This window comes from Rhincodon typus, chromosome 43 (assembly GCF_021869965.1).
Source record: "Rhincodon typus isolate 14 chromosome 43, sRhiTyp1.1, whole genome shotgun sequence".
NCBI lineage: Eukaryota > Metazoa > Chordata > Chondrichthyes > Orectolobiformes > Rhincodontidae > Rhincodon > Rhincodon typus.
In genome coordinates, this window is record NC_063374.1 from 355,405 (window position 1) to 383,161 (window position 27,757).

Genomic DNA, 27,757 nt, shown 5'->3' on the forward strand with positions numbered 1-27,757 from the left:
GTAGGTTGCTCTAGGATTGAAGTTGAATAGAGGAAAAATTTGCAGGCTGCAAACTAAAGGACTACTAAGATTTTTAAAGAAATCAAATTAAGAAGCAATTAATTAAAATAAAGAAGCTGGGCCAGGCGATGTGCTGTAAATGCACAATATGGGAGGTGGTGGCCACCATTGCAATTCATAGTGATCACATCTGCAGCAAGTGTTGGTTGCTTGAGGAACTGCGGCTTGGAGTCGATGAGAGCTGGATTATGAGCTTTGAACATTGAAATGTCACTCAGGCAGACAGTTAACTGGATGCTGTATTTCAGGAGGCACTCAGACCCCTTAGATTAACTACCCTGAATTCTGCTGTGGTCAGGGACAGGAGGATGTGACTCTGAGCAAGGTGGTTCGAGAGATGCAGGAGGTAATGCTAAAGGACCCTTGCCTTTGACCTTGTCTAACAGGTTTGAGATTCTTGCTCTGTGTGGATGAGAGTGGGGGCAGAAGGGAGGATGAGCAAACTGCTGAAAGTGCCGTGACAAAGAGAACCATTCAAGAGCTCAGAGAAAAGAGAAAGATCGTTGTAACTGGGTATAGTGTTGTCACAGGAATGGATGTTGCTCTTTGTGGCTGGGATCTGCAGTCCTAAAGGCTGTGTTGCCTGCCTGGTACCTGGGTTCGGGATATTCCATCTGGGCTGCAGAGGAGCTGAGAGCGGGAGGGTTCAAATCCAGTTGTTGTCCACGTAGGTCCCAACGATATAAGTAGAAAGAGGCTTTGCTGAGGGAATATGAGCAGCTGGGTGCTAAATTAAAAAGGTGATAATCTCCAGATGACAACCTGAGCCATAAGCAAATTGACTCAGGGTCAACAAGATTAAAGAGGTAAAGGCACGCTCAAAGATTGTTGTGGGAGACTTCGTGGGACATTGGCACCAGTACTGGGTAAGGAGGGAGCTGTTCCGATAGAGTCGGAGGAGCACAACAGGCCACGCAGCATCAGAGGAGCAGGAAAGTTGATGTTTCAGGACGGGTCCCGACACAAAATGTCAACCACGCCACAGGTGCATTCAGAATGTGCCGATATCAACAACGTTTGGTCTACCCGGCAGTCACTGCGGTGAGAAATGTTCTTTCAGTTCAGGGCTGTATACGCAGGTGCGGAAGTGGGTTTGGGGCAGAGACACTGGCGCACGCGCGCTGCTGATGTTGGTGATGAAGATAGTTTTGTTTTTCTGGGAACGTTCTGAGTGAAGAGTGAAGTCGGCTGCAGCTAGAGGTGAGGAGATGTTTTCTTAACATCCTGTTTCCTCCGCCAAGCTTTGCAGGCCCAATGTTTGCAACAGAAACGGAATGTAGGAGTAGGAGGAGGCCGTTCGTCCTTTCCAGCCTGCTGCATCCGTCATTTCGGTCCGGGCTCATTATCCATCCCACCAGTTCCCCCCATATCCTTGGAGCTCCATTCACAGAGCATGGAAACAGAGTCCTCGGCCGAACTAGTCTATATCAACCCTGTTCCCAAATTAAACCGGTCCCACTTGCCTCTGTTTGGCCCACATCCCTCCAAACCTTTTAGAACACAGAATATAGATCAGTACAGCACACTACAGGCCCTTGGGCCCAGGATGTTGTGACGAACTTTTACCCTAAACCTTAGGTCTATCTGACTTCCACCCCTACCTTATACTCTTGTCCATATTGCTGATCTAATAGCCGCTTAAATGCCCCTAGTGAGGCCGACTCCACTACCCTTTCTGGCAATGCATTCCTCGCCCCTACAGCACTCTGAGAAAAGAGCCTACCTCTGATGTCCCCTTTCTCTACTCCATTCACTTTAAAACTATGCCCCCTCATTATAGTTACCTCCACTCTGGGAAAAAGTCTCTGGCTGATCATTTTGCACACCTCTATCAAGTCACGTCTCATCCTTTGTCATTCTAAAGAGAAAAGCCCTAGCTCTCTCAACCTTTCCTCGTAAGACCTTCCCTCCATTCCAGCCAACATCCTGGTAAATCTCCTCTGCACCTTTCCAACGCTTCCCCATCTTTCCTGTAATGAGGCGACCAGAACTGGTCACAATACTCCAGATGTGGCCGAACCAGGCTTTTGTACAGCTGGAGCATACCTTCACGGCTTTTGAACTCAATCCCTCTATTAATGAAAACTAACACACCATACACCTTCTTAACAACTCTATCCACCTGAGTGGCAGCTTTCAGGGAACCATGGACATGAACCCCAAGATCCCTCTGCTCCTGCACACTGCCAAGAATCTTTCCGTTAACCCTGTATTCTGCTTTCAAATTTGTCCTTCCAAAATGAATCACCTCACGCTTTTCAGGGTTAAACTCCATCTGCCACTTCTCAGCCCAACTCTGCATCCTATCAATGTCCCTTTGTAACCAAGAACAGCCCTCCGCACTATCCACAACTCAACCCACCTTCGTATTGTCCGCGAACTTAATCATCCACCCTTCCAATCCTACATCCAAATCATTTGCAAAAATCACAAAGAGAAGAACAAAACATAACATAAGAACTAGGAGCAGGAGTAGGCCATCCGGCCCTTCGAGCCTGCTCCGCCATTCAATAAGATCATGGCTGATCTTTTCGTGGACTCAGATCCACTTACCCGCGTTCTCACCGTATCCCTTAATTCCTTTATTGTTCAAAAAAAATCTACCTTATCTTTTAAAAACGTTTACTGAAGTAGCGTCAACTACTTCACTGGGCAAGGAATTCCATAGATTAACAACCCTCTGGGTGAAGAAATTCCTTCTCAATTCAGTCCCAAATCTGCTCCCTCTAATCTTGAGGCTACGCCCTCTTGTCCTAGCTTCATCTGCCAGTGGAAACATCCTCTCTACTTCTATCTTATCTATTCCCTTCATAATTTTATATGTTTCTATAAGATCCCCCCTCAATCTTCTGAATTCCAATGAATATAATCCCAATCTACTCAGTCTGTCCTCATAAGCCAACCCCCTCAACTCCGGAATTAACCGAGTGAACCTCCTTTGCACCCCCTCCAGTGCCAGTACATCCTTTCTCAAGTAAGGACCCAGAGGACACAGAACAGATCTTTGTGGTACACCACTCGTAACTGAGCACCATGTTGAATATTTTCCGTCCACTACCACCCCTTGTCTTCTAAGAGTCAGCCAATTCTGAATCCAATCTGCCACATTTCCCCCTGTCCCATGCCTCCTTACTTTCTGCATGAGCCTACCATGGGGAACCTTATCACACGCCTTACTTAAGCCCATGTACACCACATCCACTGCTCTACCTGCATCCACGTGTTTGGTCACCTCTTCAAAGAATTCAGTAAGGTTTGTGAAGCATGATCTACCCGTCTCAAATCCAAGCTGACTATCACAAATCAAACTGTGCCTATCCAAGTGATCATAAATCCTATCTCTCAGAGCCCTTTCCAATAATATGCCCAACACTGAAGTAAGACTAACTGGCCTGTAATTTCTGGGGTTATCCCTATTCCCTTTTTTGAACAAGGGAATGGCATTTGCCACTTTCCAATCTTCCGGCACTTATCCTGTGGTCAGTGAGGACGAAAAGATCATCACCAAAGGCCCTGTGATCTCTTCCCTCACTTCCCACAGAATCCTTGGATAAATCCCATCAGGCCCAGGGGACTTATCTGTCTTCAAGTTCCTCAAAATTCCTTGTACATCTTCCTTACAAATATCCACCTCCTCCAGCCTACCAGCCTGTTTCACACTGTCCTCCTCTACAACTAGGTCCCTCTCAGTTGTGAATACCGAAGAAAAGTATTCATTAAGGACCTCTCCTATCTCTTTAGGCTCCGTACACAAATTTCCTTCACAATGCTTGATCGGCCCTACCCTTTCTCTGGTCATTCTCTTATTCCTCATGTATGTGTAAAAAGCCTTGGGGTTTTCCTTGATTCTATCTGCCAAGGTTTGCTCATGCCCCCTGAGAACTCTCCTAATCCCTTTCTTCAGCTCCTTCCTGGCTAACTTGTATCCCTTTGGAGCCTTTTCTGATCCTTGTTTCCTAAACCTGAAATAAGCATTCTTCTTCCTGTTGACGAGTTGTTCGACCTCTCTGGAGAACCAAGGCTCCCTCACTCGACCGCATCTTCCCTTCCTGCTAGGGTCAAACATCTCCAGCACACGCAGTATGCATTCCTTAAACAATCTCCACATTTCAATAGTGCTCTTCCCTGACAGTATCTGTTTCCATTTTATATTACCCAGTTGCTGCCGAACAGAATTGTCATTACCCTTACCCTGCTGTATGTACCGGTCCTTTTCCGTGACTATTGTAAAGGTAACAGAGTTATGATCGCTATTGCCAAAATGTTCTCCTACCAACAGGTTGAACACTTGGCCCGGTACATTGCCAAGCACCAAATCCAAAGTGGCCTCTCCTCGTGTTGGTCTATCTGTGTACTGTGTCCGGAATCCTTCCTGAATGCACTGGACAAAATCTGCTCCATCTAAACTGTTACAACTAAAAAGTTTCCAATCAATATTTGGAAAGTTGAAGTCACCACTGACTACAACACTGTGACTTCTGCACCTTTCCACTATCTGCCTCCCAATCCACTCCTCCATTTCTCTGCAACTATTAGGGAGTCTGTAAAAAAATCCCCAACAAAGTGACTGCTCCTTTCTTGTTCCTCACGTCAACCCAAACTGACTCTGTCGACGTATCATTCTCAAACTGCCTTTAAGTACTTCTATACTTGACTTGCAATGCCACTCCCCTGCCTCTTTTTCCACCCTCCCTGTTTCTTTTAAAGCATCTAAATCCTGGAACTTCCAGCAACCATTCCTGTCCCTGAGTTACCCAAGTTTCTGTAATTGCCACAACATCTTAAGTTCCAAGAAATTATCATGTAATATACTCTGGCTATGGCACTGCCCAGAATCAGACAAAGTCAACCACACTGGAATCTCCCACTTTTGATTGCGATTCTTTGATGAGCAGCTGCAGTATTACGCCTCAGAATCTCCATGCAAGTGTGGGTGAAAATTGAACAGAGTTCTTGGTCCTGATGACTGTGGTCGGCCAGAATGCTGTTGATACATATGGAATTTTAGCAGGAATTTGTTTCTTGAGATGAAGATGACAAAACTGGGCTGGGATAATGTGAAAAGAAATATATTTTCTCCCACTGCAGTGTTCTTTTAATCATCCTGCTCAGATGTTTTATGACCCATTTCTCGGACATATGGGACTTGAATAAGGGTCTCCAGTCTCTGAGGCAGGGACATGACCAAAATGCCACAAGACACTACCTCTCAACCTACATTGGCTTCAGTGCAGATGAGATTTAATTGCTCCAGAAATGCATCACAAGTGAATAGCACCACTTGCAAATTTTGCTTTCCATTTCCTCTTTTTACCTACTCAATTGAACATTTTAAACACTTCTCAACGATCTAATTATGATAATTTGTGTCTACTCCAGTTTGATTTGAGACTGTCCCTCCATGAACTTTTCTTTTAAAAAGCTTGCTAAATCACCCAGCTTATGTACATATTAAAGAAAAGTCGAAATTGCTGGAGAAACTCAGCAGGCAGGTCTGACAGCGTCTGTAGACAGAAAGCAGAGTTAATGCTCTGGGTCCAATGATTCTTCTTGTTGTTTAAATATTAATTTGGTTGACAAATTGGGATATGCTCATATCAGAAGTTAGCTGTAACTAGGTTATTGTTTACCTTTGCAAGCAAAAATTATTTAGGTGTTTATACACTTTAATACCAGCAGCGTCAGCCATATCCTGTTAAATGTGTTCTCTTTTCGACAACCAACCCAAAAAACTTGCTACAAAAACAATCAACAAAATACAAAACTCTCAAATAAATAAAGTAGCTGCATCCACAGTACTAGTTCTCACCATCGCAATTGCTACTTTTTTTTTGGTCTTATTCCAAATTTATGTAACATTCAACTTAACTAGTGCTGTCCAGTTCAGGACCAGCATAATTCTTCACCTTTCCTCTTGCTTCCTAACTTGCTGCCTGCGCTCCCCTACCCACTGTGCATACTTTCCGTTGAAAATTAGGGCAATATTTGAGTCACTACTTTCCAAGTATTCATGTAGCAATCATTGATTTCATGCACAAATATTAATGCATTTGTTATAAATCATTTTCAGATGTTGTGAAATACAAAATAGTGTCCAGAAAACTACATTGTATGCCATTTTCCTGACAATTCAAGCATGCAAACAACCCTAAACTATCGCGTAGCAATTTTGGATCGAGCAACTTGACAATTCAAATTCAAACATTTTGGTGTATGTTTAAACTTGTATTGCAGCAAGTGGATTTATAACTTGCAAAGTGCTGAGAGGCAGTAATTCCCCTGAGTGCTGCCTCTTAGAACACTCGGAGTAGAATCTTCTCCAAGCAGCAAATGAAGTACTTTGTCACAATTTTCCTCCTCTAATTCTTTTCTTAACTGTCAATATGTTGAACAGCCTTGCAATTTTAGGTTTTTGTAGAAGTTCTTTCATGACATTGTATCGTAGAAACGTTGTTTGGAAAAGCTCAGAAGTTTCGCCAGAACTGTTGGATTCCATTTAAATGTTTTTACCTGGCGCTAATACTTCATTATTTGAAAAATGCTAATTTGTTTTTTCATTGACGTATCTTTATAAATAAGGCCACATGAATCAGAGAAAAATTGATGCATGTAGTCAAACCTTCAATTTTGCCTGTGTTTTGATTACTAATATTATGACTGAGAAACAAATGGATAACACGATCAGGGACAAATCTGGAACCAGTCAGTCTGTCTTGGACTAATGGGAGTGCCAGCATTACCCAGATTCAGTAAATCATTGGTAAAATGTTGTCAAAATTGCATTTGAAGTTCTTTGATCCGTAGAACAATTCTATACCGCTGCTAATTCACCATAATTGCTAAGTAGTTATTGAACCAACCACTATTGTGTCTGAACTGGAAGTCGACTTATTGGGTTTAATTTAGCAGTTCTTCTTATGCAAGTGACAAGATCTACTTCAGAATATTTATCCCCCAGTCAAAGTTATCTTGACGTTATCAACCTTTCCCAAAGCTGCTCTTGTCATTTGGTTGTGCTGCAGTTCTGTAATTGCTGATACCAATCACGATTATCCTACAGCCCTCCAGTATAAAGCGTCAAGTGTTCATTCAACGAGTGCCGTCAGGGTTTGTGTTATCAATAACACATCTCATCGTCTTACAACTGCCATTTCCACATGACCCTGTTGAAGAAAATAACTGAACACTACTTAATCCTCATTCCTTGGTTAAATAACAATTTTGACATGGCTTTCATCTCAACAGATTGTACTTCTTTTGTTTTGCTCAGCTCCATCTCTCTGAAGTGGAACACAGATTAAAAAGTAAGCTTTGTGAACATTATTGTAAAAGATTATTTCTGGGTATTGAGTAAAAAAAACAAAAATAATTGATTTTGTATGGCCGTTTGTCACATCCTCAGGGCATCCCAAAGTAGTTTACAACCAATAAGTGAAACTTGTTTTACAATAAGCTTGTTCAGCACTTTGTGAAATATGTTTTAGTTACTGTCAGGTTGCACACCTTTTAAAATAATTAGTCCAATTGCCAGTTGAAAAATTGCATTAGCCAATCATTTAGCGATCTAAGCAACAAAGTCATATTGTGTTTTCTGCACTAAATCAATCAAATTATCAGTAACTTTGAAATAAGAGGTGCACACTAAAGCCACCATATAAATGCATGTAAGGCAGTCTCCTGGACATTACCGCTTCACTGTGCAGTATCATTAAACCATGCTGTGGACAAAGATGCAAGCCTTCAGGCCAGATCATAGGTAAATATCTTCCCTTCCAAACTGAGGTTGCTCATTTAGCATCTTAGAATACATTAAAAACGATTGAATGATGAAGCAAGATATACGACCTGCCTTTGCCTGGATCCATATTATTGCCTTTGATCCTAAAATAATTGTAAAGATTGCCAAACTGTGTTTGGATTCCTGGTCGTGAATATGCTATTTGAAGTCTACATTTGTGTTTGAAATTTTAGAAGCTACATTCATCTATGTCTTGCTGTGTTCAAAGCACAAGTAGGACTCCAGTGAACCCATTTAATCTACTAATTTCCTCAGTGCTGTGTATTTTCAACTACCTTTTGAAACTGAAATAGTGTCATGACCAGGTGAGGAGAGGGAATCGCTTCTGCTCTTTTTAAACCCCCTTTCAGTGAATTTCAGATGTACTTTTTTTCTTTTTGTCACTCCACTCCAGTGAAAAAGTCAGTTTGTTCGAAAATTAAGGAGTCAATTATCAAGCATTGTTTGAATGAAAGAAGGAAGAATTTAATGGCAGAATTGAATCTTCAGCAGGAGCAAAAACTGTAGATCTGAGGTCTGTGAACATTTTGTCAATTTGCTTTTCATTCATTGCTGTTTTTTTTATCCCAGAGATGATGACAGAAACAGGCAGGGTCAGAGAATTCTAGCTCTTACTTTGACCCATTCAATTTTTCTTCTCTCAAAAGCAGCAGTTAAAATATAGTTCATTAATGCAGGAGAGCACTTGCCATGCAACAACAGTGGAAGGAATGCCGTTCAGTATGGACCTACAGTTGGTGTGTGACATCATATTTGTCTAGAAGGTGTGGTCTGCTGGAGCAGTGACTCTTAAAGAAAAAGAGTAGCTAAGAAGGAAAAGTTTGAAAGTTCTTCTGAGGTGGTGTCCAATTCCGCTGATCATGTTTTTAAATTGCACCAGACCTCCTTTACCAATTGTACTTTCTCTTGCAAAAATAGACTATTAGAGACTTGAATACCACATAAATCTAGACTATTTTCATTCACTTAGCTGGCCTTAAAATGTGTTTGTTCCAGACAGGCCTATGACAAAATACTTGTAAAGTCTGTAACACTGCTTTAAGTAAGGATGATCATTATTGGAAGACCTGTCATTATGTTGAGAGATGCAGAGAAAATCAGTCTGGTTTAGAGACAGTGACTGGGCCGGCTGCTTTGTTACTTATTTTCGAGAATAAAGAGGTTAGGCTGCTCGGCAGTAATATTCACTGGAAACTCTCCTTCTGGTGTGGACCATTAATGAAAAGATCAGTCTTGTATACACACCGTTTGGCACAGGCATTGAAACGTGATTCAAATGAGTGTGCATCTTATTGTGAAGAACTGGTATCACTAAAATTTTGTATTGATCCAGTTTGCAGTTTGTCCTCACATTTACTTGAGACAAACTCTCTGGCTGAACTCTTAGTTTCCTGAATTGGAGCTTATGTTCTATCATGTATGTTGTTCAATAATTACAGTGTTCACATTTTGTAATGCCTGGCATTTCAAAAACTGGAGCATTGTACTGTCTCCATCTTGGCTACCATTTGCTTTTGGCATTCCTTTTTGAGGGTAAAACTGGCCGGAGAGGTGGTGGTGGTTTAGGAACATTCCCTTTGATTCCAACCGAAAAATGCTCTGTTGACTTAGGCTGTGAAATTTTTTGATTGTTCATTTGCCCTGTTTTCCTGACAAACTCCATTAGAGAGGAAATTTTCTGAACTTCCTGTGAAGCAACTTGGGATTTTGTAGCACATTAAAGACACTATATGAATACAATTTGTTTTTAAAAAGAAAATAATTATCGCTGAATGTTATGATTTTAATTATCACAAACTTGTGAAAACTTTGTTGAACTTTGTGTCGTTGGTTACGTTTACAACAGTTTAGTTTTGGTGTTGAGTTCCTATTTACAGTACTAGAGGAAACGTTTCCGAATGCTTCTCATGCATATTCAGAGATGGAATTTATTTCAAAACATGATTTCTGAGGGTACAATGTTGTACTGCACTTTAGTTGCATCCTAGAATCATTCAATTATATTTCTATTGTGTTTGTTGCTTGATGCTCAAAATTGCAACACAGTATTGTTGTTTTGCAGGTGATTGAGACACAGTGCTAGTAATTTCTGAAACTGATGTTCTGCCTCCAGAAGCTTTAAACCAAATGCCAAGGTTGATTTAGTTTTGTTTTGGTGTCTCCATGTATTTTTAACTAGATAAAGTAAATTTATGTTCATTCTTGTTTATTTTTATCTGGCCAATTCTGTTTGGGTGTCAACAGTTGATGTATTTGGATTTGCTGCAAATACTGAGTCTGTGACCAAGTTCCTTCCAAAAGGCTGAAAGTGTATGAAATAGATTTTTTAAAAAAGCTCTCAGGAACATGTTTGCAATGATGCAGAATTTTATCGGATGTGCAAAAACCGATTCACTGACATAAACGGGGATCGTTGAGAAAAGTGATTCGGGCTGCTGGAAATTTCTCAGCTTGTACTTCTGCTTGGTTTTAAGCATTTTTGAAACTGAGCTAAGTAGCTTAACAAATCAACCTCAAAGCAGAAAATTCCACTGAATTCTGCCAAAGCTGATTTAACTGTGTAAATTTTATTGTAATGCAGATTGAGTCGTATTGAGTAATTGTGAGTAATTGGCGTGTTTGTGAATAGGTAAAAGCAGAACCATTTGTAATGGCCTCAAGTCGTTGAATAGTCCACTGACTTTGTTAAGGCTGTCTTAATAACAGGTTCCATCATCTATAGAACTTCATCCCAGCAAGAATCTGGGGGTAAAATTGGAAGGAGGAAAATGAGATCACTGCATTAATTGTTGGATAACGATATTACTTCCAATCACCGTCTGCATTTGAGAAAACAAATCTCTTGATTTCTTCAGATTTCACTACATTGGCGATTCACGTCTAGAGGGTCTTCATTACAATCAATTCAGGCAATGTTCAAATACTGTTTTTAAAAGACATAGAGAGTGATGCCGAGGGTGAGAGATCACCTAACACAGGCTTGCACAAATCGGAATAATCTGTTGTTCAACGTAGGAAAAACAAGCCTACTGTTTTAGTCATGAGATGGCAGGCATCCAGTTAGTTCCTTTGTTGGAAGTTCAAGGACAGACTCTTCAGCACAGTTAGAAAGAAGGAATGTTCATTTATGTACTACATATATTGCATTTCTCAGTAAAGTCTAAAAATATTTAGGTCTTAGGAATTGGTTCCAAAGTGAGGTCACTTATCCAGTTAAATGTACACTTAACTGACCTTCATTGCTCAGTCCTTTGAGTATAGGAGTTGAGAAGTCATGTTGAGGTTGTACAGGCCATGGTGAGGCCTCTTGTGGGATACTGGGTCCAGTTGTGGTAGCCCAGGTACCTTCACTATTCTATTACCTCCAACTCCACTTTCAAGGAATTGTGAACCTGCTCCCCAAGGTCTCTTTGTTCAGCAACACTCCCCAGGACCTTTACCATGAGGTGTATAAATCCTGCCCTAATTTACCTTTCCAAAATGCAACATCTCACATTAGTCTAGATTAAAATCCATCTGCCACTCCGTGGCCCATTGACCTATCTGATTAAGTACCCATTGTACTCTAAGGTAACCTTCTTTGCTGTCCACTACACGTACAATTTTGGTGTCATCTGCAAACTTACTAACCATACCTCTTATGTTCACATTCAAATCATTGATATAAATGACAAAAAAGCAGTGGACCCACCACTGTTCATTTTCGCTGGTCACAGGTCTCCAGTCTGAAAAGCAACCCTCCACCTACGTTCAAGACAGTTCTGTATCCAAATAGCTAGTTCTCCCTCTATCCCGTGTGATCAAACCTTGCTAACCAGTCTACCATGAGGAACCTTGTCGAACACCTTACTGAAGTCCATATAGATCACGTCCACCACTCTGCCTTCATCAATCCTCTTTGTTACTTCTTCAAAAACAAGTTACTGAGACATGACTTCCCATGCACAAAGCCGTTTTGATTATTCCTAATCAGTCCTTGCCTTTCCAAATAGATATAAATCCTGTTTATCAGGATTCCCTCCAACACCTTGCCTACCACCGATGTCAGGCTCACTGGTCTACAGTTCCCTACATTTTCCTTTCTATCTTTCTTAAATAATGGCACCACATTAGCCAACCTTCAGTCTTCCGGCACCTCACCTATGGGTATTGATGATACAAATGTCTCAGCAACGGGCCCTAGCTTCCTACAGCGTTCTAGGGTACAACTGATCAGGTCCCAGTGATTTATCCACCTTTATGCATTTTGAGACGCCCAGCACTTCCTCCTCTATAAAATTGACACTGATGCAAAATACTTGTTTAGTATCTCTCCATCTGCTGCGGCTCCACACATAGGTGGCCTTGCTGATCTTTAAGGGGCCATGTTCTCTCCCTTGTTACCCTTTTGTCCTTAATGAACTTGTAGAATCCCTTTGGATTCTCCTTAACCCTATTTGTCAAAGCTATGTCATGTCCCCTTTTCTCCCTCCTGATTAATCTCTTGAGTATACTCCTACTGCCTTTATACTCTTCTAGGGATTCACTTGATCTCAGCTGTTTATACCTGACATGTGCTTCCTTCTTATTCTTAACCGAAACCTCAATTTCTCTAGTCATCCAGCATTCCCTACACCTACCAGCCTTGTCCTTCACCCTAACAGGAACATACTGTCTCTGAACTCTTGTTATCTCATTCTTGAAAGCTTTCCGTTTTCCAGCCATCCCTTTATCTGCGAACATCTACCCCAATCAACTTTTGAAATTTCTTGCCTAATACCATCAAAATTGGCCTTCCTCCAATTTAGAACTTTTAAGTTTTAGATCCGGTGTATCCTTTTAAAACTAACAGAAATGTGGTCACTGGCCCCAAAGTGCTCCCCAATGACACCTCAGTTACCTTGCCCTGCCTCATTTCCCAAGAGTAGGTCACGTTTAGCACCTTCTCTGGTAGGTATATCCACATACTGAATCAGAAGATTTTCTTGTACACACTTAACAAATTCCCTTCCATCCAAGCCTTTAGCACTATGGCAGTCCCAGTCTATGTTGGGAAAGTTAAAATCCCCTACCATAACCACTCTATTATTCTTACAGATAACTGAGATCTCATTACAAATTTATTTCTCAGTTTCCTGCTGTTTATTGAGGGGTCTATAGTACAATCCCAATAAGGTGATCATTTATTCTTATTTCTCAGTTCCACCCAAATAACTTCACTGGACTTATTCCCAGGAATATTGTCCCTAATTACAGCAGTAATGTTATCCCTAATCAAAAATACCACTCGCCTTCCTCTCTTCACCTCACCTCCCACCACCCTTCCTATAGCATCTCATCTTGTTAGAATTATATATTTTCTATGAAATATACCCCTCATTCTTGTATACTCCAGTGAATATAATTTAACTGATTCAATCTCTCTTCATACCTCAGTTCTGCCATCTCAGAAAACAGTGTCTTAAACTTTCACTGCACTCCCTCCATTATCAGAACATCCTTCCTCAGAAAAGGAGACCAAAGCTGCACACAATATTCCAGGTGCGTTCTCACCAAGGCCCTGTACAATTGCAGCAAGACATCCCTGCTCCTGTACTCGAATCCTCTCACTATGAAGACCAACATACCATTTCACCTTTGTCCTGACCTGCTGCACCTCCATGTTTACTTGCAGCGACTGGTGTACAAGAACACCCAGGTCTTGTTGTAGCATCTCCTGTTTATTGGTAAACAACAGTTTGTTTCTGGACCAGTCACTCTCTTAGAGTCACAGAGTCAGAGTCATACAACATGGAAACAGACCCTTAAGTCCAACTTGTCCATACCACCAGGCATCCCAAACTGAACTACTTCCACCTGCCTGCACCTGTCCCATATCTCTCTAAATCTTTCCTATCCAAGTACCTGTCCAAAATGTCTTTTAAATGTTGTAATTGTGCATGCAGCTAACATTTCCTCTAGCAACTCAATCCAAACATGTGTAAAAAGGTTGCCCCTTAGCTCCTTTTTAAATCTTTCCCATTTCACTTTAAACCTATACCCCTAATTTTGGACTCCCCTACCATGTTCACCTTATCCTTCCCCCTCATGACTTTATAAACCTCTATAAGTTCACCCCTCAACCACTGACATTCCAGGGAAAATGTTGCAGCCTATCCAACCCCGCCTCATAACTCAAACCTTCCAGTCTCAACCACATCCTTGTAAATTTTTTCTGCACCCTTTCTAGTTTAACATCATCTGTCCTAAAGCACGGCGACAGAATTGTACACAGTATTCTAAAAGCGGCCTCAACAATATCCTGTACAGCCGCAACATGATGTCCCAACTCAGATACTCTAACCAATGAAGGCAAGCATGCCAAATGCCTTCTTCGCCATCCTGTGTACCAGGGACTCCACTTTTAAGGAACTATGTACCTGCATCCCTAGGTCCCTTTTTCCAACAACACTCCCCAGGGTCCTACCATCTTGGAACCAGTGGGGCTCACCATGGATTATTAATGAGGGTGAGATCCCAACTCATTTCAGTCCGAAAGTGAGCAGTGCTGATTGTGAACTCCGTATGAATTTCCAATTTTCTAACAATCTCCTCTCCCCTTCACAGTTACTCCAGCTGGGCCACACGGCCTCATTTCTACTGGCCATAGTTTCTGCTCCTTCAGCCATGCTAAGTGATCTGAGAGGATGGTGACCTGAGCACTCATATCCAGCTTCAATTTAACAGAATGTTGCCAAACTGGGAAAAGGCTCTGGAAAATCCAGGACTCACACACACACGCTCAGATCCATAAACAGAGAGAGATTTAGGGGTCACAGAGTCAGTGAGACTGATACAGGGGAGAGAAAGGTGAAGGGGTAAGAGATAGGCAGGGTTTAGATTGAGAAAGTAAAGGATAGAGAGACCTGAGGAGTAACAGAAGGAGAGACATGCAGAAAAACAGAGAAAGATGGAGACAATGGAAGGATGGAGATGCGGGGAGTGAAAAAGTGAGCCTGATTTATAGAGACAGAATGACAGAGGCAGATGCAGAGTAAGAGAGAGGGGGAGAGAGAGAAGAAACAGAGGTTAAGTGTGAGGGAGAAAGAGAAGGAAGGAAACAACAAAGAGAGATAGAGATGGAGGGGGTTGATATTGAATTGGGTTACATCATCACCCTTTGGTCACTCTGTGTTTATGTCAGCTCACTTTATCCCATTAGGAAGCTGGGAGACATTTTCAGGTTGAGAATATGAGGTCATTCAACCTCTAACTTGAGGGTGACATCTATTGGATGGTGTAGAGTTCTCAGCCAATGTCGTCGGATCTACAGCATGGGACTGATTCATAGTCCAATGGGAAGAAAGCACTCAGAATGACCAACAGGGAGATTGCAATGACATCACACTGACCAATAGAGAGACAGCAATCAGAACACACTGACCAATAAGGAGAGACATCATTCAGAACATACTGGTCAATAAGGAAGCCTTGCTCAGGCTGTGATAGCAGCTTTGGCCATCTGCCTGGTCTTGTGGGGTTCACTGAGCTGTGACATTACGCAGTAGCCTGAGTTAGGCTGTGGATCCAGCTCAGGGATCTTCATGCAACATCTTATGGACCCAGCATGGCAGTGCAGGCCAGCTTTGGAAGAGTGTACACAGAGGGACTAGATTGGAACTCCCTGCACCATATTCACTTTCTGCTGGCCTGTCAGTACGTAGTAGCTCTCAATACCTACACAGGAACCTTGCTTAGAATACTCCCAACCTTAGCATTGGTGACATAAATGTAGAGGGCCAGAAGGTTCTGGCTCCTGTTGATAAAGGCGGTGGCTTCCTCCATGGAGTTATTGTTGATTATGGGCTCAATTGAATCAAAAACTTCCTGCTGCATCAGGAAGTTGCCTTTACGCCTACCAGAACGTTGGAGCTGGGAGCAGAAGGTGCAGAGTCAGTGGGGACCCAAAGAAAAGGGAAAACAATCATGGCTCATATCATTGCAATATATATGGGAAAGAATATCACAAATACTGTAGGAAACAGCATGGGAACGAGGAAGAAAGACACATAAAAGGGGAGGCCATTCAGCCGATTGAGACTATCCCTCCGTCCAATGTGATTATGGTAGATCAAAAATACAGGGCCTTTGCTCTACTTAATCCCCACAACCCTGCACATTACTTGGCATGAAAAAGCGATCAATCTCTACCTTAACCACACTCATAGACTGACCTTCAACTCTCCATCAGAGAATTACAAACATTCAGACTCTCAGTAAAAATATTCTCTTCCATTATTGCAAAATCGTAACCAGTGCCTCTACATTCAACAAACAGTACGAACATTGTACCATTGTACGGCCTTTATGGGACTATCCCGTCAGAGGGTCAGCATTGAGGGAGCACTGCACAGTCAGAGGGTCAGTACTGAGGGAGTACTGCACTGTTTGAGGGTCAGTAGTGAAGGAGCTCTGCACTGTTGGAGGGTCAGTACTGAGGGAGTGATGCAGTGCCAGAGGGTCATTACTGAGGCAGGGCTGCACTGTCAGAGGGTCAATGCTGAGGGAGTGCTGCATTGTCAGGGGGTAGGTACTGAGGGAGCACTGCACTGTACGAGTCAATACTGAGGGAATGCTACACTGTCAGGAGGTCAGTATTGACGGAGTACTGCACTGTCAGAGGGTCAGTATTGAGGGTGTGCTGAAAAGTGACAGGGACACAGTATTTAATTCACTGTCACAGTAAAACTGACTGGTTTCCTCCCACAGTTCAAAGATGTGCAGGTTAAGTGAATTGGTCATGCTAAATTGCCCATAGTATCCAGGGATGTGCAGGCTGGGTGGGCCAACCATGGGAAATGCAGGGCCATAGGGATATGGTAGGGAGTGGGATACTCTTTAGTTAGTGAGTTAGTGTCACTCAATGGGCTGAATGACCTCCTTCCACACTGTCAGGAATCTAGGATTCTATAAATAGTGTGGTTAATGATGTAACTGAGTCGACAGTGACAATATGAGTGAGGTCAGTGACGTATCTGGATAAGAGTGACAGTTCAAACGTCTGCATTCTAGGGAAGTTCTACATTATGTGGAGGTGTTGTTTTGATGACATGTGTTTCAGCCTGATGGGAAGGTTTGGTTGTGATTTATATTGTTGAGGCGAGTGTAATGGTCTGTTTGTAGGATTGTCCAGTTATTTGGATGAGTCATAGAGTCATAGTGCATTGCTTTGAGAATTTACATAATTTACATCATGCAGGCTGATACAGAAGGTAAAGTCACATGGGGTCAGAGGTGAGCTTGCAAGGTGGACAAAAATAAACTGGCTCAGTCGTAGAAGACAGAGGGTAGCAGTGGAAGGGTGCTTTTCTGAATGGAGGGTTGTGACTAGTGGCGTTCCTCAGGGGTCAGTGTTGGGACCTTAGCTGTTTGTAATATATATAAATGATTTGGAGGAGAATGTAGCTGGTCTGATTAGTAAGTTTGCCAAAGACACAAAGGTTGGTGGAATTGCGGGTAGCGATGAGGACTGTCAGAGGTACAGCTGGATATAGATCGGTTGGTGACTTGGGCAGAGAGATGGCAGATGGAATTTAATCTGGAAAAATGTGAGGTAATGCATTTTGGAAGGTCTAATCCAGATGTAAAATATACAGTAAATGGCAGAACCCTTAAGAGTACTGATAGGCAGAAAGATCTGGGTGTACAGGTACACAAGTCACTGAAATTGGCAACGCAGGTGGAGAAGGTAGTCAACAAGGCATACGGCATGCTTGTCTTCATTGGCTGGGGCAGTGAGTTTAAAAATTGGCAGTTAATGTTGCAGCTTTCTAGAACCTTAGTTAGGCCGCATTTGGAATATTGTGTTCAATTCTGGTCGCCACACTACCAGAAGGATGTGGTGGCTTTGGAGAAGGTACAGAAAAGATTTACCAGGATGTTGACTGGTATGGAGGGCATTAGCTATGAGGAGAGGTTGGAGAAACTTGGGTTGTTCTCACTGGAATGACGGAGGTTGAGGGGTGACCTGATAGAGGTCTACAAGATTATGAAGGGCATGGACAGAATGGACAGTCAGAAGCTTTTTCCCAGGGTGTAAGAGTCAGTTACCAGGGGCCATCAGTTACCAGGTGATGTACAAGGCAAGTTTTTTACACAGAGGATGGTGCATGCCTGGAACTCGCTGCTGGGGGAGGTAGTTGCAAGAGATACTATCGTGACTCTAAAGGGCATCTTGACAAATACATGAATAGGTTGGGAATAAAGGGATACAGTCCCCGGAAGGGTAGGCGGTTTTAGTTATGATGGGCAGCATGTTGGTGCAGGCTTGGAGGGCCGAAGGGCCTGTTCCTGTGCTGTACTATTCATTTTGCTCTTTGTAAGTGTTTTTATTCAGTTTAAATAATTGCCTGAATTTGAGTTTAATTGAATGCAGAAAGTGAATCTGTTTACATTGTTGAAGTAGTGTGAGATTCTGAATTGGTTTACTGTTACAATACGCAATTCCAAGCTGTACAGGCAGAGGCATGCTGATATTATCACTGGACTACCCTTGTGAGCTCAAGGCTAATGTTTTGTGAGTGTCAGTTTGAAACCACCCCAACAGGTGCTGAAGTTCAAATTCCATTCCAATTTGGAATTAAAATGCTCACCCATGTCTCCATTAAGCCCATCTTGTTCACTGAGTCCCCTTCCCTCAGGAAAGGTAGTATGTTCTCCTCACTTGGTGCTTGATGTGACTCCAGATCCTGGGCAATTTGGGATGGGGAATAAATGCCAACCTCAGCAGCAATGCACGCATTTGATGTGTGAGAAGAATCACATTTCAATCTGAGTGAAATGTTCTTGTTTAGAGAGGGCAGCTCCAATTCTAGAGTACAGAAGGACAACTCAGAGATATATTTTCACACTTGGAATAAACTGTTTTAATACAGCATCGGTTGAAATAATTTGTGATCTTGGAACGGGGCACATAGTGTTTCAATGTTATTGCTGGAAGATTCCAGATTCTGTTTTTGTTACTTCATGATGATGTATTGAGCAGCAATGCTCCTTCAGAATTGAGATTAAACTTATTATTCTATTTAGTTTGTTTCTTTGCAGAAATTTGAAAAACAGCAACAAAGCTGAGCAGTGCTGCAAAGGGTAGTAGAGGCTTGGAACTCTCTTCCACAAATGGCAGTGGATACTGGATCAGTTGTTAATTTTAAATCTGAGATAGTTTAGTTTTGTTAAGCAAAGGATTTGAGTGACATGCATCCCGTTTTGATTTGCGAAGCTTCACCTAACTACCATCCTTCCTCAAAATTCTCTCATTGTCACTGTCTCTGGTCAGGAGATTCAAATCTTGACAGATTTCCCTCATGATTCCTGCACACTGAAACGTTTGTCATGTACAGATGTGTAGGTGTGCAGTGTAAATATCAGAGCAGTCCTAACACACTCACGTTGTCTGTAAGGGAGATTCGAATGGTCTGTTATGTGGCACTTATGTAAGACACATGAAGTAGACATGTTTGAAATGTTATGCAGGTCCTGATGACCTGTTTCCTGATCCTGTTGTGGCTCCGATCAGGATTTGGTCCAATGCTAAAGAGTACAGGATGATTTGATCCAAGGAGAAGGGGAAAGTCTGATTTATTGACAGTCCAATTGCCAGTACTGTGACTGAGTTGGGAGCAAGGTTTCTTATGGGGTTCTGCTCCTGCCAAATTTGGGGCTGGGAACTGTAAGAATCTATTATAGGAGCGGGTGTGAATTCAGTCCCTGACCAAACTCCATAATCTCTGAGTTATTGGGCTCAAGGACAATCTGAGGTGGGTGTGCAAACCAAAACAATTCCAGCCACAAAGTGTGCATGTTTTTTAATGGTAAAATCTTATTATTGCTCTCTGGAACATTCAGAATTTCTGAAGAGTAATTCACTGCTTATTTTCCCATTTGTCTTCCTTGGTTAATTTGCTGGCAATTATTATCCTTTCCCACCAAAAGTATGGTGTTGCCCCTTGCACTACTTGCTACTTGATGTTTATGGGCACTGCTGATCTGACGGCCGTCATCACTCGTGTTAAACTGAGGAGTCTTCGCTATTGTTATTATGGATGGTCTTTCCTGGACATCACTCCCGTGTGTAGGATTACTGAGGTCCTGTTACATGCAGCCACTGACTACTCAGTCTGGTTCACCATCATTTTCCTTTGACCAATTTGTGACCATTTGTCATCAGATGCTGAGAACAAAATATTGCACCGAGAAAACTTCGACTGTGGTTCTTGCAACAACCTGCACCCTGTTCTGCTTGAAAAACATGTTCTATTTCAAATCTGAGCCTCTGAGGATATTCAACAGCCATTCTGCTGTAAAACAAAATCAAGCTTCTATACTGAGACTTGGTGAGTGGCATTAGTTTGGCTTGATACGGTTTTGGCCCCTTTACTGCCATTCACTTTAATTCTGTTGCTCAATGCTCTGACAGTCATACACATTTGAGTAAACAATCAAATCCAGAGGAGGCTGAAGGTTGAGAACAAAGGAGAGAATCGCAGAGACCCAGAGATGGAGAGCAGAAGCAAATCTGTGAATTTTCTCTTTTACCATCTCTGGGAGCTTCATCCTCCCTTGGTTAATCTTTGTTGTAAATTCCTTATATTGAGTCATTGAAGAAATCATAACTGCCAATAACTCATCTACTCGACAGGACTTCAGAAAGGTTGGTTACATGTTGTGAAACCTAAGTAGTTACAGAAGCATGTTTATTTATGCAGCAACATTGTCTACATTCAGTGCGAAGATCAGTAATACAGTAAAATACCTGGTTTCATGAATTCTTTGCATTATGAATAAATAAAACTCCTCAGTGAAGCGATCAGGAGGGTTATATTGGTTCTAGACCGAGAAATTTAAAGGGCTGTTACTCCAATGTAGTCCCAAACAGAAATTTTCTGCCATTGGGTGAAAATAGTCCAACAAATCACCCTTGTGATTAAGGTGACACAATGCCACTCTCCATGGTGGTTGGGAGTGAAAACACTCAAGGATTCAGTCAGAGAGGGAAAGAGGGAGAATAGAAGCTCACAGCCCCATCAACACAGACAAACAGACACACACACACACACACACACACACACACACACACATGGCTGGTGTTGAGACAGCTGCAATTGTACTGTGGCCCCTCAGTGCAGAACACACTCAGTACACAAATGGTGTGCTCCCTCTGCAATGTGACAAAGACAATGATTTGTCTTTAAGCAGTGTGCCTGACATGATAATGTGGAGGTGCCAGTGTTGGACTGGGTGGACAAGGTCAGAAATCACACAACAGCAGGTTATAGTCCAACAGGTTTATTTGAAAACACAAGCTACCTAAGCCTCACTCCTTCTTCAGGTATCAGTGAGAGACGTCATATCAGACACGGAATTTATAAGTAAAAGATCAAAGGGTCACACCACTGATGAGGATGCATTAAACAAACCTAAGATTCTGTTAAAATCTTTAATCAGTTAGAAGGTTTTTATTGATTAATATGTATATGTAAATCCCCAAATTCCTTTCAAGTCACTGTCCTGAGAGAACTAAAAGGTTTTATCAGTGTAAAGAAGAAGTGACATTTTAGATCAGACAATGCATGTTAGGTGTGAGGCCTTGTTTAGAATCTGTCTGTGTTTTGGCTTGGAGTCAGACTGGCTTTATTTCTAAAGTAGGAATTTAAAAAAATGCCACATTGACTTCTTAATCAGGGGGGATTCAGGCAAGTGGAAGATGTTTATTCAAGCAGAAACTGATTTATGCAAGGAGAAGGCCAAGGAATCTCCCCAAATCTGGCTTCGGAAGATAGATCAGTGACACACCCTCTGTTTTTACAAAGGAATACAGCATTTTATACATTGTGCTACAGTAATCAAATACAATGTAGTCACTGTCCTTCCCTTAATTCAAACAGCCAATCCTGTGGGACACCTAATCAGTGGTGGGCACTTCCATGGACAGGCCCAGGTTCCCATGATCTTATGGTATTAGCTAGGCATTGTAATCTCTCGGCCGAGGGATCTTCCTATGCATCCTATTCATTCGCAATTCAGAAGTTTAATGGCTGTACTCCTTTGGCCTTTCGCAGGCTTGTTTATCTAGAAAGGACAGCTCAAATTCTATTACCCATTGTATTTCGATGCTGTCTTTTATCACATTCAGTTCCTCCTTTTATTTTCCCACTGTCCAAATTACATAATGTAAAAGTAAAATGTCAGTTAATTTTAATTGCTATAAGATTAACTTCTGTTATAAAGTTAATTATAAGTGCAACATTATACAACTATTTCTACTATCAGCATTTTGTAATTTATGGGTTGTGATCAATCTATCTTGTTCAGGGCATAAGAGAAGGTATCTCCTCAGGCTAGTTAATCTTTACATCTAAGCTTAATTTTTCGTTAAGGCTTGTATTATATCCCAGTTATGTATTGAAACGAACTTCTGTGATTAGAGCACTTTTAGCTAGAAACTATTTAATATTACCTCAAAGAGGTAATTATTTACTATGAAATAATTTTGGCTGTTATCCTTGCAGCTGCTTAAGGACCTAATCTAATACCTGACATTATTCATTTACTGGGACAATCATCCTTTCACTAATAAAGCTGGAATTGGTCATTTATCTGTCCTAAGGCATCCTTTTATCAGAACTGTCTCAGATGGGAACATAGTGTTCTTTTACTGACCTTCTAGCAGCTCTGTTCAAAGGTACCGTTGTATTTTACAATGTGAGCAGGCTGCTTAGTTTTTGTAAACAGGCATTGGCCACTTAGTGTGTTCACGTACAAGTCACCTTACATAGCAGGATACAGGTCACCCCTACACCCTCAAAACAACAGAAACTCCATTACACAGAGACATTGACACAGAGAAAGACACAAACAGATATATACGGTTATATTAACACACAACGGACACAAACACACAGAGAGGTATAGACACACAAGCAAAGAAACGCACTGTAATACACACACTAATATACATGAATACACACACATATACCAAGTGACGCACAAAGACACACACACACACACACACACACACACACACAGATGCATACATACACACACAGACAGACACACACATATCCAGAGATGCTCAGACACATACACAGGCACAGACAGAAACACACACAGATATACACAGAAAGGCAAATACACACCGACTAAGACACATATGTACACACAGACACCCATGCACATACACACAGGGACACACATATATAAACACACATAGGCACACACGTACAGACATACGTACAGATACTGCCAAGACCAGCAAAAGTAAAGACTGAAATACCTTGTTCCTAAAACTAAATGAGAAATTAGTAGATTTTTAGAAATGTGTGAGTTTACTGGAAACGTATACATAATTTTAGCAGGAGAGCTGTGCCTTTAACACATTTGTGAAGGAAACAAGTAAAAGTGGTCTGGTTAGCAGAACGCGAGGCTGTGTTTGAAAGGATAAAGGCAATTTGAATCAATGAACCACTGTTGGCCATCAGAAACAAAAACAGAAGTTGCTGGAAAAGTTCAGCAGGTGTGGCAGCACCCATGAAGGGAAATCGGAGTTAACGTTTCGTGTCCAGTGACCCTTCCTCAGAACTGATGGTACTAGGAAAATGTTGATTTTTAAGGAGAAGATAGGGTGGGAGGAAGGAGTAACTGATATGTGGAGACAGAACCCAAAGAGAGAGAGCAGTTGGACAGACAAAGGAGTGGATAACAATCTGGTTGAGAGAGTGAATAGCTATTAATGGAGACTGTTAGTGGCTAATGATAGGTAGTGTGTGATGGCAGACTACATGATAACAAGGCCTGGTGTGTGGGGGTTGTGGTAAGGACATGAAAGAGCTCAATCCCTAAAATTATTGAACTTGATACTGAGTCCAGAAGGCTGCAGGGTCCCCAAGTGGAAAATGAGGTGCTAATCGTCCAGCCTGCGCTAAGGTTCACAGGTGCACAGCAGCAAGCTTGAGATAGAGATGTTGGCTGGGGAACAGGGTCGTGTGTTGAAGGGGCAGGCAACTGGAAGATCAGGGTCTTTTTTGCTGGCAGAATGTAGGTGTTGTACAAAGCAGTCGCTGAGTCTATGCTTTGTTTCTCCAATGTAGAGGAGACCACATTGTGAGCAGCGAATGCAGTAGACTAGATTGTTTGAAGTGTAGGTAAAGCACTGCTTCACGTGGAAGGTGTGTTTGGGGCCTTGGATATTGAGGAGAGAGGAAGTAAACAGGCAGAGGTTACACCCCCTGCAGTTGGAGGGGAAGGTGCCCTGGGGCTGAGGGCGGTGGGGGGAAACAAGGATGCACAGGTGTTCTGAGTGAAGGAGGAGTGGACCAAGGTATTCTGGAGGGGAAGGTCCTTGCGGAAGGCTGATAAGGGAAGAGAGGGGAATATGCGTCTGGTGGTGGCATCTCGCTGGAGGTGGCGGAAATGGCAGTTAATGATCCTCTGGATGTGGATGCTGATGAGATGCTAGGTAAGGACAAGGGGTGCCCTACTGCTGTTGCTGTTGAGGGAGGAGAGGTGGTGAGGGCTGAAGTGCAGAGAGGGATCGGAGCCGGCTGAGGGCCCTGTCAACAATGGTGCCTAAGGATTCTCGGTTGAGGAAGAAGGTGGATATTTCGGAGGCTCCCTTGTCGAAGCTGGCATCATCAGAACAGATGAGACAGAGATGAAGGAACTGGAAGAATGGAATGGAGTTTTTACATGAAGCAGAGTGTGAGAATGTATAGTCCAGGTAGTAATGGGAGTCAGTGGGTTTATAGTGGATATTGGTGGCCTGCTACCACCAGAAATGGAAACAGAGATGTCAAGGAAAGGAAAGGAGGAGTCAGGGATGAACCAGTTGAAGGTGAGAGTGGAGTGAAAAGTGGAAGCGAAATCAATAAATCTTTCCAACTCTGGACAAGGGAGGGAGGCAGCATCGATGATATCATTGATATATCGGAGAAAGTGTTGTGGGTGGGGCCCAGAAAATGACTGGAACAAGAGACGTTCCATGTACCCCACAAAGACACAGGCATAACTGGGGCCCGTGCAAATGTTTGCATGGTGCACATTTGTCGGGGCTAGCAAAATATGAGGATGCAAATTTGGGGAGCTACAAATTTTAAGGGGCATTCAAAAATTTGAGAGAGCAAAATTTGAGAGAGGCAGAATTGGGGGAGTGGGATCTGAGGGTTGTGAATATCAGGAGGTGCAGAGAGGAAAGAGGACGAAGAGGGAAGTGGAAAAGACAGAGAGGAAGAGAAACAGACTTGGAGAGAGAGAAGGAAAGAGAGAAATACAAGGAGACAGAGGCAAGGAGACAGAGACAGAGACAGAGAGAAAGCGAGATAGAGAGGGAGACGGGGAGAAAGACCAAAGCACAAAGAGAAGGAGAGAAGGAGAGAATGTGCAACTTGCTCCCACAGGGAGTGGGTGAGGACAGAATGTTGACTGGTTCCCACAAGGACTGGGGAGGGGATGAGGATGGGGATGGGGTTGGCCGATGAGGGGATGGGGATGGGGTAGGGGTGTGGGCCAGGAGACAGAGCAAGGGGATGGGGACGAAGGGATGGCATGAATGAAGGGGTAGGGAGAGAAGATGAGGGAGTATGGGGGACCGGATGGGGATGGTGGGTGTTTAGTATCGGGAGCTTGCAGCAGGCGGTCAGTACTGGCCATGGCGTGATTGCAGCGTCTGACCTTCTCCTGTTTTCTCCCCCCTGCCCCCCATTCCACTTCCCCCTCCCTGTGCCCTGTCACCATCTCTCTGTCTGTGCCCACAGGTGCCCAAGTTGGCTGGTTTCTGGTTGCTGAGCTTGCTGCTGCAGATCCCCATGATATTGTTTGATAGCTGTAACCCGCGGATCTTGGTACTGCCCCTGGAGTAAGGAACAGCTATTTAACTGATCCGCCTGTGGTTCAAGACTGGGTGCTGAACAGCAATCCCTACAACAGACAAGAATGTGCAGTAGCAGGAAATCTGCAAGTGAAAGTGCAGCAAATCCTAGGCAGCTCAAACAGTATCTCCAGAGAGAGACAGAGAGAGTGCAATTTCCAGCTCACTGACCTTCGGTCTTCAATAAACAGCTGCTCCACAGCTTATCCTTCTCAATCCAGGAGAGACAAATGTTTCTCTTGGTTTGAGTTTGAGTAAATCTTTTATTGTAACCCCCTGTAAAAGGCATTTCCTGGGGTCAGCACAAACGGAACCCCAGGAGTTTATCATCTGGGCGTGGACAACCTTGACCGGGTAACTGTACCCACTTCATCTCCATCTAAAACAACATCTTTTAGACCAGATGGATAATGCCTATTTAACAACTCAATGTCTCTTGGATCTTGCCTCCTCTAAGTCTCATATTGAAAATTGTTCAGTTGGATTCACGATTAAAACCAGCAGATTCTCCTCCACCTCCACCTCCACGTCAAACTGATGCAATTAAATAAAAACACACATACAAGACCAGGGACTTTCCTCCTAGTTTTGACCTCACCAATCATCAAGTTAATCCAGGTCAATTTCACAACCTGTCTTTTTGATTTTCTGGCTTCTCACTCACTCCCTTTTTTTTGTAGATCAATCACATAAGGTATTAGTCAGGAATAATTAAGTCAGGAACTTAAACCACAAATCCCATCAGGATCTGACAGAGTAACCCAATTTCTCAGAACCTGAACACCAACTTGAATTGTGAACATGGAAGGCTATAGCACTGTCACAGTGGAGATAAACTATACACGTGCTCTGTGTGTGGGTGAGGATTCAGGCGACCATCTGGCCTGTATACAGACAGGTGCAGTCACAATAGGGAGAATGCATGGAAATGTGGGGACTGTGGGAAAGAATTCAATTATCCATCCAAACCAGAAATTCATCAGTACACTCACACCAAGGAGAGGCCATTTGCCTGCTCCCAGTGTGGAAAAGGATTCACTCAGTCATCTCACCTGCGAGACACCGGTGAGCTCACACTGTGGAAAGTGCTGTAGAAGTTCTGATGTCTCATTAACATGTTCACCCTGATGAGAGACCACTCAGGTGCTCCCACTTTAGGAATGGGTTCAGGTGGTCAGAAACTCTCAGAACACCAACAGACCCATATTGACGAGAGCCCATTCCGCCGCCCTGTGAGAGGACAGGGAATTCAGTCAGACATCCACTTCGCTTCGACATCAACAAATTCATAAGTAACTACAGTAATTGGATTTTTCAGTTAATCTGGCACTGACCCATGGTCATTGTGTTCTGTTTGTGTTGGGGTTAATTGAGTCCAGCCCAGTCACAGATGATGATATTCTGGATGAACGTGAAATAAATTCACTTTGTGTTTAAACATATTAAGCAATTAGTCTTTTTAATTTCTCGAATACAAGATCACTCTTTCTCAAGGACTGGCTCCCTCCAGTGTCTCCTTCCCCCTCCCCTCTAAGAGCTGGAAAACTGAAGCCAGCTATAGTACAGGGAGGGTAAAAACTGGGTGTGGAGAAAAGCAATGCTGGAACTGAGTCTGAATTTCAACCCAGGGAGAAGGTGTGGGTCAGGGATTTACAGCTTTGGCAGAACAAGAGAGGAAAAATCGTTGTACAGTAAATAGAATTGTTCATCCTGAATTTGTTTTGGGCTCCTTCTCCAGGGTATAAGAGGAGAATTCACAGAAAGCAAACTCAAACCAAACTTCACATCAAGGTCTGAAAAATTCACTTGATTCAGCATGACCTGAACATCTTTGGCCTTTGACAGTAGGAGAAGCTGTGTCTGCGGAAAAAGATTTCAAACATCTGTGTGACTGGAAACAGACCAAGAACAACACACACCTGCCTGAATGGAGTGTTCCAGTCTCCTGGATGCAGCCTGTAAAGAAATCACCCCATTCCAAGTGGGGAGAAACCACATTCATGCTGTGTGTGTGGTCCCGA

At 42.7% G+C, this 27,757-nt stretch overlaps 1 long non-coding RNA gene across 1 annotated transcript; it reads left to right on the forward strand.

Moving 5' to 3' along the window:
- The first annotated feature begins 1,111 nt into the window (after window positions 1-1,111).
- Window positions 1,112-27,178, forward strand: LOC125487672. Its single transcript, XR_007266022.1, has 3 exons — window positions 1,112-1,260; window positions 7,331-7,364; window positions 25,624-27,178. It is a non-coding gene; the product is annotated as an uncharacterized LOC125487672 (long non-coding RNA).
- Window positions 27,179-27,757: the final 579 nt, after the last annotated feature.